General features: G+C 39.2%; 1 long non-coding RNA gene and 1 pseudogene across 3 annotated transcripts in view; both read left to right on the top strand.

Moving 5' to 3' along the window:
- LOC148522934 (uncharacterized) overlaps positions 1-17180 on the top strand; it is a 28198-nt gene extending 11018 nt beyond the window's left edge. For 2 of the 3 annotated variants that reach the window (XR_015878485.1, XR_015878486.1), the window contains exon 4: positions 114-191. This is a non-coding gene — a long non-coding RNA (uncharacterized LOC148522934). Of the gene's footprint in view, positions 1-113; positions 192-17064 lie in introns of those variants that run through there. The other variant, XR_015878488.1, reaches the window with a different exon arrangement.
- On the top strand, positions 10671-10788 carry LOC148522935 (5S ribosomal RNA; annotated as a pseudogene).
- Positions 17181-20628: the final 3448 nt, after the last annotated feature.

Here is a 20628-nt window from a genome sequence, read left to right on the forward strand (position 1 = left end):
ATGTCAATGCTCTTTCTTTTGCCTGTTTTCAAATCTTTGGATGGTATCCTCTCGCAATGAATTTTAATGTCATTTGATCTATATGTGATATCGCTTCTCCTCTATCACTACAGATTCGTAGAATCCATATAAACTGTGAGTACTGAAGACCTCTTTTTAATGCTGCTGGATGGTGACTATCAGCATGTAGGAATGTGTTGCTATCCGTAAGTTTTTGATAGAGTTTAGTTGTTATGCAGTTGTCTTTTAAAAAAATTTGTACATCCAGAAAATTAATTTTTTCTTCAGTTTTTTTGTTAAGTGAATTTGACTGGACTTTCTTTATTGATGTTTTCCATCTTTTCGACAAAGTCCACAGTTTCTTCTGACCATAGCAGGAAGGCGTCATCTTTGTTACTAGTGTAGGCATATATACATTTAGCTCTACCTTGTACCGAGAAAAATATGTATTTTTCAAACTAGGCATGACCGGGTTTGGATCTCTGAAATCCAAACCCCCCCTAGCCCTCCCGATCTGAGTCGAGTCCGAGGCAGGCTCGAGTTTTCCTGCCTGACTCGGATCTGAAATCGAGGCAATACGTCATCATCCCGCTGGGCTGTGTTGTGCTGCTGTTCTCCATAGGGGCTGGCTGGGCTGGTCCTAAAGGGCTGTAGTCCTAAAGTGCACTCCAAAAAAAATTAAAAATTCTTCTTTTCTGTGTTTGAGAATTGTATGGGCTGTAGCCGCATGTGCATCAACAAAGGAGCAGCGCCAAGCGTGCACCTATGTCATAAGTCTGTAAAAGGGTGATTTAATCCCCAAAGTGCAATAAAAAAATTAAAAATTCTTCTTTTCTCTGTGAATTGTATGGGCTGAAGCCGCATGTGCATCAACAAAGGAGCAGCACCAAGTGTGCGCCTGTGACATAAGTCTGTTAAAGGGTGATGTAACCGCCAAAGTGCATTAAAAAAAAAAATGTCTGAGTTTGTGAATTGTGTGGGCTGTAGTAGCACATGCATCAACAAAGGAGCAGCAACAAACATGCACCTGTGTCATAAGTCTGTTCAAGGGTGGTGTAACCCCCAAAGTGCACTCCAAAAAAATAAAAAATTCTTCTTTTCTGTGTTTGTGACTTGTGTGGGTTGTAGACGCATGTGTATTAACAAAGGAGCAGTGCCAAGCATGCGCCTGTGTCATAAATCTCTTAAAGGGTGGTGTAACCCCCATAGTGTATTAAACATTTTTTTTTAATTATTCTTTTCTGTGTTGTGAATTGTGTGCACTGTAGCAGCACATGCATCAACTAAGGAGCAGCGCCAAGCATGCGCCTGTGTAATCATAAGTCTGTTAAAGGGTGGTGTAACCCCCAAAGTGCACTCCACAAAAAAAACAAAATTCTACTTTTCTGTGCTTTTGAATTGTGTGGGCTGTAGCCGCACGTGCATCAACTAAGGAGCAGCGCCAAGCGTGCGCCTGTGTCATAAGTCTGTTAAAGGGTGATGTAACCCCCAAAGTGCATTAAAAAAAAAATTCTTCTTTTCTGTGTTTATGAATTGTGTGGGCTGTAGCCGCACGTGCATCAACAAAGGAGCAGCACCAAGCGTGCGCCTGTCTGTTAAAGGGTGGTGTAACCCCCAAAGTACACTCCCCCAAAAATTTTTAATTCTTCTTTTCTGTGTTTGTGACTTCTGTGGGCTGTAGCCGCATGTGTATCAACAAAGGAGCAGTGCCAAGCGTGCGCCTGTGTCATAAAACTCTTAAAGGGTGGTGTAACCCCCAAAGTGCATTAAAAAAAAATGTAAAATTCTTCTTTTCTGTGTTGTGAATTGTGTGTGCTGTAGCAGCACGTGCATCAACAAAGGAGCAGCACCAAGCGTGTGCCTGTGTCGTAACTAAAGGGTCGGCTGGCTCATCTCTTAAAGGGTGGTGTAACCCCCAAAGTGCACTCCAAAAAAATAAAAAAAATCTTCTTTTCTGTGTTTATGTGCACCTTAGCCGCACGTATATATCAATATAACATAAATGGAGGATAAAAATTTGTCCAATCAAAATAAAATAGGGAAAGATCAAGAACCATAGTAGAGGGCATATAAAATCCCAAATGATAAAGTTCAGGAAAATGACCTTAAAAAAAAACAACATTTAAATAATCTGAGGAGAAATGTAAACTTGCCAATATGCCATTCATGACACGGAGTGACAAGGAATGGCTAAGGTCTTTCCCTATGTCCATGACTAGTGGTTCAGCTTCACTTGACGATGGAAGCCCTCCTACCACTATAAAAATCAAAAGAGTTAAGCTGGCAAAAGCACAGCAAAGAACTGTGCATTCTAAGAACATATCACAAATCCCCAAGGAGAGTCCAAGTGTGGCAGCAGTTGCGATACCTGACCTTCCTAAAACTGGATGGGAAGAGGTGGCTCTTTCCACCATTTGCACGCCCTCTGCACCTGCTGTCAGGAGCACCCATAGCCCACTTGCTGATATTCAAATTGAAGATGTCACTGTTGAAGTACAACAGGATGAGGATACTGGTGTAGCTGGCGCTGAGGAGGAAGTTGACGAGAAGAATTCTGATGGTGATGTGGTTTGTTTAAATCAGGCTCTGGGGGAGGCAGTTGTTGTCCGTGGGATGAAAAAGCCCATTGCGGTCATGCCTGGGCAGAAGTCCAAACATTCCACCTCTTTGGTCTGGCAATATTTCTATCCAAATCCAGACAACAACTGTCTTGCCATATGTACCACATGTAAAGGTGAAATAAGCCACCTAGGAACATCCTCCCTTATACGTCACCTGCAGTGCATTCATAAAATGTTACTGTCAAGTTCAGAAACTTTGGCTAAGACCATAAGCAGTCCATGGACACCTAAATCCCTTTGTCCTGTTGTATCCAAGCGCCTGCAAACCACACCGTCAACTCCCTCCTCGTCAATTTCCTCCTTAGTCAGGATCGGAAGTAGTCCTGCAGGCCATGTCACTGGCATGACTGACTCTCCTATCCGGGATTCCTCCGGAGGATCCTGCATTGCTACGCCTACTGCTGCTGCTGCTGCCGTTGTTGCTGGGAGTCGTTCATCATCCCAGAGAGGAAGTAGGAACACCACTACTTTTACTAAACAATTGACCCTCCAACAGTCCTTAGTGAGTAGGATGAAGTACAACAGCAGTCATCCTGAAGCAAAATGGATAACTGAGACCTTGACTGCTATGTTGGTGTTAGACGTGCGTCCGGTATCCACCATTAGTGCAGTGGGATTTCGACAATTGATGGAGGTAGTGGGTCCCCAGTACCAAATCCCATCTAGATTCCACTTCACTAGGCAGGCGATGCCGAGAATGTACAGAGACTTCAGAAAAAGTGTCCTCAGTGTCCTAAAAATGTAGTTGTACTCAATGTCCACTTAACCACGGACATGGGGACATTTGGAACAGGGCAGACTAAGGACTATATGACTATGACAGCCCACTGGGTAGATGTATCGCCTTATGCTGCAACAACAGCAGCATCACCAGTAGCAGCAGCTCAGAAACGCCAGCTCATTCCAAGGCAGGCTACACTGTGTATCACCGATTTCAGTAAGAGGCACACCGCCGACAACCTCTTAGAGAAATTGAGGGAAATCATCACCCAGTGGCTTACCCCAATTAGACTTTCCTGGGGATTTGTGATATCTGACAACGCCACTAATATTGTGCGGGCATTACATCTGGGCATATTCCAGCACGTCCCATGTTTTGCTCACACAATAAATTTGGTGGTGCAGATTTTTCTGAAAAATGACGGGCATGCAGGAGACGCTTTGGCTGGCCCGAAAAATTTCTGGCCACTTTCGCCATTCAGCAACTGTGTGCCGAAAACTGGAGCGCCAGCAAACACTCTTGAACCTGCCCCGCCATCACCTGAAGCAGGAGGTTGTGACGTGGTGGAACGCAACCCTCTATATGCTTCAGAGGATGGAGGAGCAGCAAAAGGCCATTCAAGCCTATACATCCATCTATGACATAGGCAAAGGAGGGGGTATGCATCTGACTCAAGTGCAGTGGAGAATGATTTCTGTGTTGTGCAAGGTTCTCCAGCCCTTCGAACTTGCCCACGTGAAGTCAGTTCAGACTCTGCCAGCTTGAGTCAGGTCATTCCCCTCATCAGACTTTTGCAGAAGCAGCTGGAGAAAGTGAAGGAGGAGCTAAGATGGAGCAATTCCGCTCGGCATGTGGGACTTGTGGATGAGGCCCTTCATTCACTTTGCCAGGATTCCAGGGTGGTCAATCTGCTGAAATCACACCACTACATTGTGGCCTCCGTACTCGATCCTAGGTTTAAAGCCTACATGGTGTCTCTCTTTCTGGCGGACACAAGCCTGCAGAGGTGCCAAGACCTGTTGGTGAAAACACTGTCAGCTGAAGCGGAACGTGACATGTCAACAGCTCCTTCTTCATTTTCTCCCGTAACTGAGGCTGCCAGGAAACAACTTAGGTATCCTAAGCAACCCACTGGTGGTGATACAGGGCAGGTACGACCAAGTTTGGATATCTGGACCAGACTGAAGGACCTGGCAACAATTTCTGACATGTCTACTGTCACTGCATATGATACTGTCACCATTGACAGAATGGAGGAGGATTACATCACTGACAGCATCCAAGTAGGCATGTCAGACAGTCTGTACCTGTACTGGCAGGAATAAGAGGCAATTTGGAGGCCCCTGTACAAACTGGCTCTATTTTCCCTAAGTTGCCCCCCCCCCTCCAGTGTGTACTCCGAAAGAGTGTGCAGTGCTGCCGGGAATCTTGTCAGCGAAAGGCGTAGGAGGTTGCTTCCACAAAATGTGGAGAAGATGATGTTCATCAAAATTAATTATCAATTCTTCCAGGGAGACCAGTCTCCTGAACGTACAGAGGGACCTGTGGTGGTGGATTTAGAGCGGGGACGAATTAATACTCTGTGAGGATGAGGATGTACACAACACTGAAGAGGGTGAGGAATCGGTGGATGAGGAGGATGAGGACGACATCTTGCCTCTGAAGAGCCAGTTTGTACAGGGACAGATTAATTGCCAGCTTGTTTTGTGGGGGCCCAAACGAACCAATCATTTCAGCCACAGTCGTGTGGCAGACCCTTACGCTGAAATGATTGGTTTGTTAAAGTGTGCGTGTCCTGTTTATACAGGATAAGGGTGGGTCGAAGGGCCCATGGACAAATTCATCTTGCACCTCTTTTTTGTCTTTGCGTTATGTACTGTTTGGGGCCTAGTTTTTCAAACTGCCATCCTGTCTGCCACTGCAGTGTCACTCCTAGATGGGCCACGTGTTTGTGCCGCCCACTTGTGTCGCTTATCATAGTCATCCAGCTACCTCGGTGCAACCTTTTGGACTAAAAACAATATTGTGAGGTGTGAGGTGTTCAGAATAGACTGGAAATGAGTGGAAATTAATGTTATTGAGGTTAATAATAGCATAGGAACAGAAAAACCAAGAAAATCTGTGATTTTATATATTTTTATGCTTTTTTTCAAAAAAATTCAGATCCAAAACACAAAACCCAGAACCCAAAACACGGAGGGTGGTTTTGGTAAAACCAATCCAGATCCAAAACAGGACGAAAGATCCAGATCCAAAACCAAAACACAAAACACGAAAAGTGGCCAGTGCACACCCCTACTTCAAACATGAATGCGTTTGCATAGCTGGGGGCTACACAAGAACCCATTGCACATCCCTATTTCAGGATATAGAATCGGCCATCAAACATGAAATCATTTTTACAGATGGTTAGTTCCAAGATTTCCATAAAAAAATCCAGATCGGGTCCCTTATAGTGTGCATTGTTTGTTAATAGAGGTCTAGTGGCTTGGATGCCAGCTTGATGCTGTATGTTCGTGTAATGACTAACAACGTCTAAAGTGCACATGATTATTTCAGAACTAAAGGGACTCCAATGTTGTAACTTGCAAATAAATGAGGTTGTGTCCTTAAGAAAGGTAGCTTCTGCTTGTACTGCTGCCTGTAAATGAAAATCCAGATATTTAGAAACGTATAACAAAGACCAACGGGGTGAAATAATCGGCCTCCTATGAGGTTTTTTAGGGTCTTAGTGCAATTTGGGCAGTGCATATAAAATGGGTGTGATTGGATAATCCACTTTCAGGCTCTCTGTCACTTTGAACGTAATGAAGTTGTTACTGACAGGAAGATCTAAAATAGAATCTACTTATTTTTTAAATATCAAGCAATGGGTCTTCTTTCAGAATGTCATATACCATCTTGTCATTTCATATAGTTCTGCTTTACAGTCAGACCTGTTTTGCACAACTACCCCTCCACCCTTATCTGCACTATGTATTGCAATGTCTTTTGCGAAGTTATTCAGGGCGGTCTTCTCTTTTGTTGTGAGGTTGTGCTTTTTATCATATTTTATGTCCGCTATAGCATCTATTTCCCTATTTAATACTGCAGTAAAGCTTTTTATGACTACATTATTTGATATAGGGTCAAAGTGTGATTTTTTACCTATTGGTGTATCCACTGTGACTCTGTCATGATCTTCACCAAAATGTTCTTTTATCCGTAACTTTCTGTTTAAATGGAATAGATCTATTTTCTGGATGAATGATTTAGGAATGTTAGATGGAACGAAAGATAGCCCTTTACTAAGAACATTTTCTTCATCATTTGTTAGCACTCTATCAGACAGATTGATTACTAAACTTTCTTTTTGTATGGTTTTTTTGATCTACCCACCTCTTCAAGTGCATTTCCCAGGAGCTCTCCTTTTGCCCTTGTTGTCACTCCCAAGGGGGGCTTGGCATTTTTTGGGATTCTGCTGTTTCCTGAGGTTTCACCTTCACTGGACGATACTGCTGTACTGGAGGCTTCTGTGTCCAGATATGGATAAGAATGTTGTTTTTGACGTCTCAAGGGTTTAAAGCCTCTTTTTTGTTCTTTTTGGTTAACCCAGGAGTAAGCTCCCTGTTCACTATTGCTAATTTGTTTTTTTTTTAAAATGATGAAATCTGTTTTATGTTTTTCTACTGCTGTGGTTAATTTATTCAGCCATTTTTCAGTTGTATCCGATTTTAAGCGAGCATGAAGGGTGTGGTGACGGCTATAAAGGTATGTTTTTTACATGTTATCTTTTGTATTCCTGACGAAAAGATTAAAAGATCTTGAAATGTTGAAACCTCACCCGGTCCAAGGGGGTTGTTTATCGTAATTCAGCTAGAAGTGCCATTCTGAGAAACCCTGCTCTGTTACTTTCTATATCTGGCACCCTACAAAGTTTCAACATATGTGGAGTGACAGCCGCTGATGGTACATATATTTATATATATATATATACATATATATATATATATATATATATATATATATATATATATATATATATATGAAGAAATTAAGATTACAGCGCCACTTTTAATATAGACTCTCACTTGATTAGAGTTCTGAATACATTTATATATAGTGAATTTTACTTATAATCCAAACATATATGTGCAAATCAAACTTAGGTATTTTTACAGCACCCCCCAATAATATCGGTGTCAGCTCAACCAGAAAACCTGTAGCATTGGCAATCTGCTACACATAGAAAACTGCAATAAAAAAACTGGAACAGCGCGCATGATGCCTGATGTGCCAGTATACCTTTAACGCTATACAAATATAACAAAGTGCTTAGTGATAAATAGAAAGTGCAAAAGTGCTCAGTAAAATCCTCACAAAATACATACAATAATGATGTATATATAGCACACTTTAGTGCTAAAAGACAATAAATAACTGATAAAATATTTTATAAATATTTTATAAAATATTTCATAAAATATTAAAAATTATAAGATAAAAAGAAAAGAGACACAGATGGAGGAGTTTAAAGAGAAAGAGGAGTATAAAACTAATGATACAGTGTTATTACGAAAATTGTATCATATAGAGGAGGAAGTCATGAAGGGAAAGGAGAAAAAATTCATTAGAGACAAACAAGATTATGACTCTAATAAAGTCAAAATTGTAGTAGATTCCATAAAACTACAGGACAGCAAATTATGAATAAACCAATGAATGAGAAATCTGCATGGACAACAATACCGTATAAAAGAAAACAGAGTTTTAGAAGGGAAACTGAGGCTATAGAAGCACCCCTGTATAAAACAAATCATACAAGGAACCAGCTCTCTACGCTTCAGAGATATGACTCTAATAGTGACTCAGACCATTTTTTTTCCCCTAGCCTAGATCAAGATCGACTGAATCCAAAAAGGAATTTCTTCAAGGAAACAACAAGGCTGGCCTCACCCATGAAAAGAAGAGCAGGAGAAGAAGAAGGGTACAAGGAGGCAGGAGGGAGAAACTACAAAAGGAGGAACATAATATAGACCCTAAGGATAGAGGGATTTTTAATCTATCTAAGCATGTTTTAACTGTACCTGGAATTTCCCTGCTCAATAAAGGACTTACGTTTGCACCCACAAGCAACATGAATAGGTTCCAGACATTTATCAATCTCAATAAATTTGTGAGGAACCTAACACTTAAAAGACATTTTCTAAGAAAAGACAATGTGGTTATTAAAAACTATAATGAGAATGAATCTAAATCTGGACTAAAAGGAAAATCAAAATATTATCCACTTGAATCAAAGGGAACCATTTGAATAATTTCTATGAATTAGTTAAGAAAGACCTTTGTGATGAGGATCCAAAAGCAATCATTGGACAAAATTTAAAGAACCAGCAAAAAGAGGCATTGAAGAATTTACAGAAGAACAATGATATCGTGATAAAACAAGCTGACAAAGGGGGGATTGGTCATCATGGATAGATCCCAATATATTAGAGAATCAACCAGACTTCTAGGGGATGTTAATTCATACCTATTATTAAAAGAGGACCCCTTGGAGGAATATCTTGATGAACTAAGGAGACTTTTAGTATATGGATTATACAATGGGATACTCACAAAAGATGAATTCCAATATCTTCTCCAGACTAATCCCACTACCCCCATTTTTTATTTTCTTCCAAAAATCCACAAATCCATGGAGAATCCACATGGAAGACCGATTATTGCAGTAATAAATTCCCTAACTTCACACTTATCTGAATATGTAGACATTTTCCTGCAAAAATATGTTAAAGAACTTCAATCGTATCTTAAAGACACAACCAATGTATCACAAATTATAAAAGACCTTCAGTGGAAAGAGTCTTATTTTTGGGCAACAATCGATGTCCAATCTTTATATACATGCAATGAACATTGTAAAGGGATTAATGCTTGCCGGGAATTTCTTGAATCGGATCCATTAATTAGCACCCCACATAAAGAGTTTTTATGTGACATAATAACTTTTATTTTAGATCACAATTATTTTAAATTTTTAGATGATTTTTATCAGTAAATCTGTGGTACAGCAATGGGGACTACCTTTGCCCCCAGTTTTGCGAACCTTCTTATGGGGCGCAGGGAGAAAAATTACATTTATGAAAATAATCCCTTCAAAGAGAACATTATACTATATAAAAGGTACATAGATTATATTTTATTAATATGGGAAGGGTCTGAAGGAGTTTTTAAATTGTTCTTGGATCACATTGCAGACAATAATATGAATTTTAAAATCACACACAATATGAATGCAACATCCATTGAGTTTCTAGACTTGGTTATAATTAGAGATGGGAAAAAAGTGTTCACAAAGAACTTTATAAAAGAAGTGGATACAGACAGCTACCTCCACTACAAAAGTGGACATCTAAAGAAATGGAAGGCAAACATACCATTCTCGCAGTTCCACAGAATAAAAAGAAACTGTAGCAAAATGGAAACGTGATGAAGAAATTATGCTCTATACTAATAGATTTCTGGAAAAAGAATATGCCCCCATGGTATTATTGGAAGCAGAAAACAAGATAAGAAGTTTGGAGAGAAATGATCTACTGGAATATAAGAATAAGGAAGAAGAAAAGAAAATAATTCCCTTCATTACCACATACAACGCACAAGAGAAAATCATTAAGAACTCCTTCAGTAAACATTGGAAAGTTCTCTTAATGGACCCTGTCCTATAAGAGATTTTACCTCCTAGACCCCCCATTGTTTTTAGGAAAGCAAAAAATTTGAAGGCTGCCCTGGCACCTAGCATGCTAATAAATTCCAACATTTCAAGACCTATTCCCTTACAGAACTACCCTGGAAGCTACAAATGTGGCAGATGTAATGTATACGTACATAGACAAAGGAAAACTTTTAACAACTCCATGAACAACAAGGAATGTAAATTCAAACAACATCTTAACTGTAATTCTTCATCAGTCATATATCTCTTGGAGTTGTTCCTGTGGAATTAAATATGTGGGCAAAACTAAATGAATATTGAAGCTAAGAATACAGGAACACATACGAAATATCAAGAATAAGGTGGAAGGCCATTTGGTGTCAAAACATTTCAATCTGTATCATAATTCAGATCCAGATGAACTTACATTTAAGGCCATCGAACATGTCATGTTGGGAGATAGAGGAGATTTAGCAAATAAATTATCCAGAAGAGAGATGTACTGGATCTTCGAACTCAATACTATGATCCCCAATGGTTTCAACAACAGCTACGAGATAGCTCCATTTTTATAACTGAGAAGAAGCCTGTCGTAAAGATAAGAAAAACACATAATGCGTCCCAAATTGGTACCTACAGTCAAACCAGGGTTGTGCGCCCAATCTTGTTTGATCTTGGAAGTTAAGCACTGTTGGGCCTGTCTAGTACTTGGATGGGAGACCTCTGGGGAAGACCAGGTACTGTAGTTTTATGTGGGACACAGAAGTGTAACCCCTTGAGATTATGATATTCATTATGAACTGGAAATAATTACTGAAGAATAAACACTAAATGGATTCACAGAGAGACAATCCTCATCTAAACAGGATCATATACAACTATTTGAAGTTATATGAACTCTGAATATTGAAAGACTTTTATATAGTTGGGCCTGTTCTACAATCAAAAGAGATGTTCAGAGAGGGAAGTACAGTTTGCGTCCTAATGATACCTACAGTCAAACCTAGGTGTAAGAGCCTAATCTTGTCTGATCTTGGAAGCTAAGCACCATTGGGTCTGGTCAGTACTTGGATGGAAGACCAGGTACTGTAGCCATATATGAGACGCAAGAGTGGAACCCTCTGAAACCTTGGCATCTACTATCAACAATTGAAAATGCAACAAAAAATCACCTTTGAGAAATTCTCTACTGGAAAAAGTAGTAATTAAGTTGGATAATAAAAGAACATTTATAAGAGACATGAATTGTGAACATCAAGAACATCTTCCTCATATACAAGATTGCTATAAATTATTCATCAATTTTTATTTTATGTTTCTCCTTGATTGAAGGTTTTATTTAGAATACTAGCATCATTATCATTGGGTTATCTGTCTATAAGATCAGTAATATATATATATATATATATATATATATATGTAATTCCAGAAAAGACTAGTTTATATTCATGAGAATTATTTATTACTTATTATTATTCTCCATTGTTTTGCATTATATTTTATGAGCGGTTTAAGAGACAAATATATAAGGAATAGTTCCACTTCCTCCTCCCATCCCTTATGGCTTATGGTTCTATATATTAACACCTTTTTTACTGTATTATTTTGTAAATTGAAATCTACTATCCTAAAAATCAGATTAACAGCAAAGAAAGATGTCCGCGGGTGTACCAAGATGGCTACTAATGCATTTATTAATAGGAGTACCAAGATGGCCGCGGGCACAGACGCGATGTGGAGCACCAAAATGTCCTCTGATGTGTCCCAAGGGCGGAAGTGATGACTAATGGCGGAAGTAATGGACGGTAACATCGGCATCCGGCTAAAGAGCATGAGCATCCTATCCACATCGGCGCAAGTGATGCGCACTGTGGCAAAGTAGGGAAAGTGATGACCGCTGGACACGGAGATGGGCGGAAGTGACGTCAGACCGGGGCTCGATCATGGGAGCCAATTTTCCAGTTTATGAACCATTTACAAACATAATATTATAAGTGACAATTAATATATATATCGTTAACCCAGAAAGGTATTGGTCCACCTTATAAACTAGTAATTTTACCTCTAATTTAACAACACTTGGTGGTCCAAACTGGAAGTGATGTCATAATTGAGTGGAATCTCTGCTTGTTGTCCTCATGAAGGGGGTATAAATATCAGATACCCCACAGGAGCTCTTTTATCCCTTGAAGAAGTCCAAGGAAAGGACAAAACACGTTGGATGCTCCTATATCTTCTCCTTTCATGAACTTACCATTGTCGTGATCAGATAAGCTACTCCTATACTTTTTTTAATTTTTAATTCCTTTTTTTTTTTCTTATGTGTTTGTTTTTTTATATACTGTCCTGATGAGTTTGGGGACAGTTTTGTTGTTCTAAATAAATATATATCTTATTTTTAAACCTTATTTCTTTATTGCACTTATTACACAGAATTATATGAATTGCGTATTTTTTTTTAAAAAAGCATAAAAACAGCTAAAATCACAGATTTTGTGGGTTTTTCTGCTCCTATGCTATTATTAACCTCAATAACATTAATTTCCACTCATTTCCAGTCTATTCTGAACACCTCACACCTCACAATATTGTTTTTAGTCCAAAAGGTTGCACCGAGGTAGCTGGATGACTATGCTAAGCGACACGAGTGGGCGGCACAAACACGTGGCCCATCTAGGAGTGACACTGCAGTGGCAGACAGGATGGCAGTTTGAAAAACTAGGCCCCAAACAGTACATAATGCAAAGAAAAAAAAGAGGTGCAAGATGGAATTGTCAATGGGCCCTCCCAAACAGGACATGAACTCTTTAACAAACCAATAATTTCAGCACCAGGGTCTGCCACACGACTGTGGCTGAAATGATTGGTTCGTTTGGGCCCCCACAAAACAAACTAGCATTTAATCTGTCCCTGCACAAACTGGCTCTGCGAAGATGTCGTCCTCATCCTCCTCATCCACCGATTCTTCACCCTCTTCAGTGTTGTGTACATCCTCATCCTCACAGAGTATTAATTCATCCCCGCTGGAATCCACCACCACAGGTCCCTCTGTAAGTTCTGGAGGCTGGTCTCCCTGGAAGAGTTGATAATTCATTTTTATGAACATCATCTTCTCCACATTTTGTGGAAGCAACCTCCTACGCCTTTCGCTGACAAGGTTCCCGGCAACTCAGGTAAAATAGAGCCAGTTTGTACAGGGTCCTCCAAATTGCCTCTTTTTCCTGCCAGTACAGGTACGGACTGTCTGACATCCCTACTTGGATGCTGTCACCAATGTAATCCTCCACCATTCTGTCAGTGGTGACAGTATCATATGCAGTGACAGTAGACATGTCAGAAATTGTTGGCACGTCCTTCAGTCCGGATCGGATGTCCAAACCGGCCCTTGACTTATGACACGGGTGCACGCTTGGCGCTGCTACTTTGTTGATGCACGTGCGGCTACAGCGCACACAAGTAACAAACACAGAAAAAAAATGTTTTTTATTTTTTGGAGCACTTATTGGACACAGGCGCATGCTTGGCGCTGCTCCTTTCTTGATGCACATGTGGCTACTGCACATACATTTCGCACACAAACACAGAATATTTCTATTACAGTCTCCTTTTGTGTGGATTGCGTTCGGCTATAACATGTCTGCAGCTGAACTTGGTACGGACTCTGATACTTTGTTTTCGCAGATTGCTCCTACACAGAGCTTCAGCTATTCTGAGGCTGAAGCAGATGCTATTTTATGTAAGGATCAGTTTGTTGATGTCCACTATGATACGCCTAGTGAGGACCTCTATAAAGAATGGTTTCGACTGAAAAAAAGAGAGCTAGATTACCAGTATCATGCCATTACTTTATCAGACTACTATAAATCCAAACAGATACCGAGAGGATTTAGAATCCGCAATATGCCTACAATAGGCAGGTACAGTGTGCCGTTCTGCCGTAAATGGGTGGGCATTTTGACAAAATGTTCATTGGACTTAATCCTTCTGGTTATAGAGGAGTCCACTAAGGAGCTAGGTGAGACTAAAGAGAAGCTAGCTAAATTCGAGGATGTACATAAAGCTACTCTTATGCAGGACACGGCAAATTGCTGGCTTGACAAATTACAACAACAGGTGGACCAGTATAAAACTGATTTACTTAAATACAAACGTGTCAAGCTGGTAAAGGTACAATTGGATTACCAACAACAACGGGTATACTCTTGGTTAAACAACTCGGCAAGAGGTACCTTTCAACCCCGTAAATTTACTAAGTCAAAGCGTACTTTTGTTCAGCAAGGATCTTCTACATCCTCTATGAGTGAAGCCGAGAGCCTTCCACAGACATCTAATTCAGTGAGAGCCTACCCTTTAGGGGTAACCACCCGGGCAGCTATCAACAGCCCAGGTTGCGACCAACCCGTCGGGGTGGGCAAAATACGAGGCAAAGCCGTAACTCGCAGACCACCACGGAAGCGTTAAATACGATTTTCAATTTGTCATCTGTAACTTTGACCTCTTCTGAATACAGCGTATTGGCTAAGGGACTTTCTTACATTCCTACCAGTCCATTTGATGAGTTCCAGTGGAAAGTTGATTCTTACAGACTTAATCGTAAACTACGTTTACAAGAGTTCTTTGGCAAACAACCTAAGTCATCTGTGCAGGACCCTTGTGGTGTTCCTGATTTCTTGAATAAATTTAAACCCCGGCTACAATGAGTCCATCTATTAAAACCTTTTCTAGGATGGTTGACCAACGGGTACAACAACTGCCCATTGGTTTTAATGTTGGTAATAATTTGTCAAATGATGAATATGATGCATTGAGGTCTTTAGAAAGCAGGTCTGATGTGGTAATTAGCAGTGCCGATAAGGGCGGTGCTGTGGTTATACAAGATCTTCAGGCTTATGACAGTGAGTGCCAATGACAGTTGCTCAATAATGATACCTATGAGCTCCTGCCGAGGGACCCCACATCTGCCTATAAAAGAGAATTAGATACAGTATTGGCTGTTGCTATATCAGAGGGTGTGATTTCTAATGAATTATGTTCTACCTTGAGGGTTGATTTTCCTATTGTCCCTTTATTTTATACCCTCCCTAAGGTACACAGAACCTTAGTGAGTCCCCCTGGCCGACCTATCATCTCGGCTAGGGGATCACTATACCAGCCAATCTCAGTCATGCTGGATGGATACCTTAATGTATGTGTTCAAAGTATACCCTCTTATTTGAGGGATACTACCTCTTTGTTGATTAAACTGAAAGATTTTGGTAACTTACCTGATGATACTCTCCTTTGTAGTGCTGACGTCACATCACTTTACACTAGCATTCCACATCAGCAAGGTTTAATTGCGGTAGAAAAACTTATTAGTGATAACCCTTTATATACGGGTCCTCCCATTAGTTTTTTTCTAAAATTGCTTGAATTGGTCCTGACCAGGAACTATTTCATCTATGACAACCATTTTTATTTGCAGAAACTCGGTTGTGCGATGGGGTCTAATGTGGCCCCATCGTACGCCAATGCGTACATGTATATGATTGAACAACAACTTTTCAGTTCGGTTTTTGATGTTTCTAGCAAATTGCTATTATATTGTAGATTCTTAGATGATCTTTTGATTATCTGGTCTGGTCCTAGAGAAGAACTGCAAAACCTTTTAGACACACACAATCGCTCGGGTCAAGAGGTGCAATTGACCTATACTATTGATAGTGTAAATATACACTTTTTGGATGTCAGCATTACATTGAATGAGGGGGTACTTAACACTGATCTATTTGTCAAGGAGACAGACCGTAACACCATCCTTAGACACAATAGCTTTCATCCATTATCTTTACGTCGTGGTTTACCCTACTCACAGATGTTGAGAGTGAGACGTATTACCAGTGACCCAGTCCAATTGGAACATCAATTGAATCTAATGGTTAACAAATTTGTAGAACGAGGTTATAAGCTTAATGAACTTCATAAGATCAAGCAGAGAGTGTTGGACTTGCCCAGAGAAATGACCCTCAGTCCGAATCAGACGAAGAATTTATCAGCTCAGGCTATGCCTTGGGTTAATTGGTTTAACACTAAAAGTACAGAAACAGCCAGGATTGTAAAAAACCTCTGGCCATTAGAAAACACTGATAGTGATCTACCAACTCTAAAGGGCTCTAGAGTAATGCCCTGCTATACTCGTGCTAGAAATCTTAGGGATCGCCTGGTGAAATTTGATGTGGCTAAATTGAAAAAGAAAAACCCCCCAAAAAATATTTTATCTTTAAAGAATGGTTACCATTGCTGCCTGGGATGTATAACCTGTAGGGCGGTAATTTTGGGTGATACTTTCAATCATCCACATACGGGTAAGAGATTCTCCATCAGGTTCCCAGTGTCATGTAGTACTACATTTGTGATATATATGATGTTTTGCCCATGTGGTCTTAACTACGTGGGCAAAACAGAACGCCAAATCAAAGAGCGCATGGCATTACATCGACCGGCTATCCGGTTGGGTATTAATGCAGGAGTTAGCGAACAGCCAGTGGCTAGACACTGGATAGCTTTAAAGCATGGAGTGGCTGATTTGAAGTTTAAAATCATTGACCACATCCCACCTGATATCAGGGGTTGCAATAGATCCTTGAAATTATTACAGGCTGAATGTCGGTGGATTTTTAAACTTGATACCATGGCACCCAGGGGGCTTAATGAAACCCTTGGTTTGCAGTGTTTCTTATAGGTATTGGGGTTTGTGCTGCTTATATTTCTATTATTATTTCTATATTTATTTATGTAACAATATTAATTCATCATTCTCTTGCTATTTTGCTGATCATGTAGGCGTATTTTCTCAAGCATAGCCCGCTGTATGATTGGCTTTATACATTGTTGTTATATTTATTATTGTTGGCGTTTTTTATATGCATATAATATGTTTGAAACTGGTAGCCAGTATTGTATTGTATACGAGCCTATTGACTCATTATATGTCATGTAAATTGTTGGATATCCCCCTGATAATGTTATTATACTTCCGGCAACAGGTCTGTTGCCATGACTCCATGGGCGGTGCAGGTGGTCCGGTTACCTCGCGGACACTTTCCGATGACGTCACGCTGACCGCGACTCTGTTGTTTGGGCGCGCGTTTGCGAAGGCCGATGGAGGTGGACGCTGAGTTTCCGGCTCACCTGGATCAGGTAATTTTTAATTGTTTGTCTATTTATGTGTTTTGTATCACTGTATGTGTATATTCCAGACGAAGGGCTGATCCCCGAAACGTTGGATTGATGCAATAAAGCTGCTGTTTTGACTTATTATACAGTCGTGGAGTGCTGCCATTCTTTGCTGATTATACCGGACCTGGTGGTCCATGGATGGCACCAACGCCCTTTACATTGTTTTTGCCACGAGTGCCGGAATTCTGTTGGTGTATATATATATGTATAATATGATTTTTCCTATACTGGTGCATGACAGCACCACATTGATAAGAAAAAAGAGAGGCGGCACTCCCAGTAGAAGAATCAATCAAATGGTGTTTAAATTAGAAGATACATGGGTACAGATAATGTCAACGTTTCAAGACCCTAAGGTCTTTTCATCAGGACTGTACATTCCAAAAACTGTACAGTCCTGATGAAATGACCTTAGGGCCTTGAAACATCGACATTATCTGTACCCATGTATCTTCTTATTTAAACACCATTTGATTGATTCTTCTACTGGGAGTGTCACCTCTCTTTTTTTCTTATCAATGTGGTGCTGTCATGAACCAGTATAGGAAAAATCTTCTGTAAATTAATTTAGGAAGTCACCCATAATTTTTCTTCATATCCAGAGTGCCGAACACACACATATATATATATATATATATATATATATATATATATATAATATAGCTTTGAATAATCTCTTTTTCTGAGAAGTATATGAAGAATTGGGTTTTAACATTCACAAAAAAATCCACATTGCCGTGAATTTTCACTTACAATAAGCTGTATTCACACAAAGCATATATTATAACATTACTTTACACAGACCAGTTTTTTACAGATAACTCTAGCCTATGGTCATTGTTCATTCAAGCATTGATATGGATCATGACAATTAATCAATTAAAAAAGCAGGGACTGCAACCAAGCACTGGCACTGCAGCTGCTGCCACCTCCAGTCATGACGTTACTGCTTCAACATCACCTACTAATGCTGACGCTCAAATGCATAGAGGGTTTCAGTCAGGACATCTAAAATCAAAACTAGATTTTGCATTGCTAAAGAAAAAAACAACTCTAATATAGGGAAAGTATCCTGTAGAAAAACATAAAATTGCCAATATGTTGTACACCACATGCAGTGGCAAGGTAAGGCTCAGGATTTGTCCTTTATTTCTGAGTGGTGGTTCTGCAACTGCTGTCAGTCAGGCATCTTCTTCTGCATTACATTTTTTTTTTTGCTATGATAAAGCAAGGGTCAGAAAAATGGCCATAGGTAAAAGATGCCCATGGTGGCAAGGGATGCGCCCTGTGTCCCAAATGCCTATTTGAAAAAAAATTATATATCAACATGTGTGTGTATGTGAAAGAGATAGAATAGTCACCAAGCGGGTTTACCACGGGTCATAGTACACCCAGTATATGCTTGCAATATGCTGGAAGTCATTTCTAATTGAATACACCACATGTCATCCAAAACATGTGAGGGCGGTTTTGGCAAAACCAAAACCCGATTTCAAATTGGGACCAAAACAAAGTGGTCAGCACACATCTCTAATTATATAATAATAATAATAATAATTAATTAGAAAGCTAGGTAGGTGGGACCATTCAAATATCATATCAAGTATGGCCTTTTTGGATTAATGACATTTGTTTTGTCATAATGACACAAAATAGAAATGTTATAGTTTACATATTTTTATTGTAGTATTGTATTGTTGTTAGGATGAGTATTCTTTGGAATTTATAACCCAAAATGGCTGCCTCATCATTATGTTCATGTTTTTCTGTATTTCTGCAAATGTAATTCTGGTTTTATGTGTATACCACATTTTCTTGATTTCTTTACTTTTGGCAAAAAATTATATTAATATTATTATTATTATTAATATTATTATATATTTTTTTTAATTTATATATTTTGAACATATTCTGCAGTGCAATATGTTAGTGGAACTAATTTCTCTACCATAAATACACAAACACAACAGTATGGTCTTATACCAGTAAAACTACCAGATTGTTTTTTGCCCCAATAAAAGTATAGTTATTTCTTTAAACTCCATGAATAGTCCCAGGTTTTAAAGAGATTGATGTTTCTAGACATGTCCCTAATTTGACGGTAAAATGTGTTTTTAAATAGAGAATTCCCTTAGATTAGCCAGGTATATAAATAGAGTACGCTAATCTCAGACAAATGGGAAGATGTAGCACATTTACCATTCCTCCCTTGCAGCATATTTTCATATACAGGCTGCCAATATAAAAAAATGAAGTTTTGATCGCAAAATGTTTATGTCACATTATTTATGACCTGTGATAGTTAGGGCTCGGGTGAGGGCAGAGAACATTTGGGTTAGGGGTTAGGATGCTTACCTAGTTGGGTTGGCATTTTGACTGTCGGGATGCCGCTGTTGGTATTCTGACCAACCGCATTTTGACTGCCGGGTCAATGCAGTCATATTTTACATAGCATGTCCATCTCTAAGAATTCATTCTAATATTATAACACACCTTTGTGTTCTGTAACAAGGTCATTTGCAAAGTGCTTTAAACAATTTTTTGTTGAAATTTTAAAATAAAATTTTAAGTACAGTTTGTTCAAAAACAAGATCTTGTACAGAATTCCGATTTCTATTTTCATCACAATCATTGCAAACTAGTTTACTAGCTACAATACACTCACATTCATATGAAAACGAAATTTGCCAAAACACCTGAATATTCTTTATCTACTTAGAAGAAATTAATATTTACATTTGGATTTAGTCTTCTGTGAGAATCCCTGTGTAATTCCGGAGACACTGGTTCTAGGTAATCTGATAGAGTAAGCTGTATTCTCATACATATTTGCTTAAAAAACTGCCTTCACTGTGCATACATAGCAGGGAACCTTTACAGTATGATATACAAATTTGACATAACATTAATACATATCATTGACATATTGGATGGAAGATGTCGGTGATGGTGGAAATTAATATGTTGCTGGAACTCTGGAAGGCTTCATGGAAACTGCAGTATCATTCTGCATCACAAACACCTGTAAGGAGAGACAATAAAAAAACAACAATAAGCATACATAAAAGCATTAAAGGTAACATCATTATTTTTTTATAGAATACTTGTTTATACTGTACATTCATTTTAATTTGGCTTATGCCTTTAAAGATTACTTTACATATGTAGGTATTGTACTTTAGACTTGCCGTTTCTTTGAGGGTTTTTCTTTTAATACATTTTTATTGCCCTTTTTACTCTTTAAATACTTCAAACGAAAACAGAAGCACAATAAAGTACTATAAACGCATGCATAATGCTTTATCAAAATCATGAGAATCAAATAAGCAGGGTCAGGAATTTACATTGAAGTAGACAAGCAAATCAGATCA

The sequence above is a fragment of the Taudactylus pleione genome, unplaced genomic scaffold (genome assembly GCF_031769625.1).
Source record: "Taudactylus pleione unplaced genomic scaffold, aTauple2 ptg000136l, whole genome shotgun sequence".
Taxonomy (NCBI): domain Eukaryota; kingdom Metazoa; phylum Chordata; class Amphibia; order Anura; family Myobatrachidae; genus Taudactylus; species Taudactylus pleione.